This window comes from Myotis davidii, unplaced genomic scaffold (genome assembly GCF_000327345.1).
Source record: "Myotis davidii unplaced genomic scaffold, ASM32734v1 scaffold211, whole genome shotgun sequence".
Lineage (NCBI taxonomy): Eukaryota > Metazoa > Chordata > Mammalia > Chiroptera > Vespertilionidae > Myotis > Myotis davidii.
In genome coordinates, this window is record NW_006282523.1 from 727,883 (window position 1) to 728,603 (window position 721).

The 721-nt window shown below is 68.0% G+C and overlaps 1 protein-coding gene across 1 annotated transcript in view; it reads right to left on the reverse strand.

The window, feature by feature from the left end:
* The window catches only part of ENTHD2 (ENTH domain containing 2), a gene marked incomplete at its 5' end in the record, with an annotated part of 19,355 nt that overhangs the window by 1,583 nt on the left and 17,051 nt on the right, over positions 1 to 721 (reverse strand). The window lies entirely within an intron of this gene.

Below are 721 nucleotides of genomic sequence, written 5' to 3' on the forward strand. Positions count from 1 at the left end.
AGCCGTCTCCCTGCCCTCACACCCCCGGAGGGCTCCGGGCCTCGAGCTGCTTACACGCCGGGCACACCAGGTGCCCCCAGACGCCTGCGACCTCCCCTCTGCTGCCTCGTGAACGGCTTCCCTGCCGTCGGACCCGCCGTGTGACCCGTGGCACAGGCAGAGGGGGCCCCGGGGGAACAGTGTGCCTTCAGCCCCGCAGCCTCGCCGATGCTTTGATGAAGGACAATTCGGGGACTGGAGATTAAGGATCTCAACTTCCAATGGCCACAGAGGGAGCGGGGGATGCCAACAGGCAGGGGAGGTGCGGGCCGGCTGCGGGGTGGGGGGGCCAGTGAGAGCCCAGGCGGCCTCCCACAGTCCCGGCGCTAGCAGGGAGGGGCTCGATGGACGAACAGTTTCTGCCCTCCAGGAGCTGCCCATTTGGGAGCTAAGCACAGACCTGGGAGCTGTGACACGAGGTGGAGAGAGTGGAATAGATCCACCCGAGCAATCAAGGAGGGCTCCCTACAGGAGGCGGCACATGAGCTGAACCATGGGGGTGAGGAAGCCACCCACAGGGCAGAGCTGCTGGGCAGCAAGGCGGCTGAGCCCGGGCAGGGGAGGCCCTGAGCTGTTCTAGGGCACGGCCTGTCCAGGGCAGCAAGCGGCAGGGGAGCGAGGGGCCTGTCTGGAAAAGCCCAGAGGGATGGGGGGTCCCTGCACCCGCTCGGCAGGGCCCGGC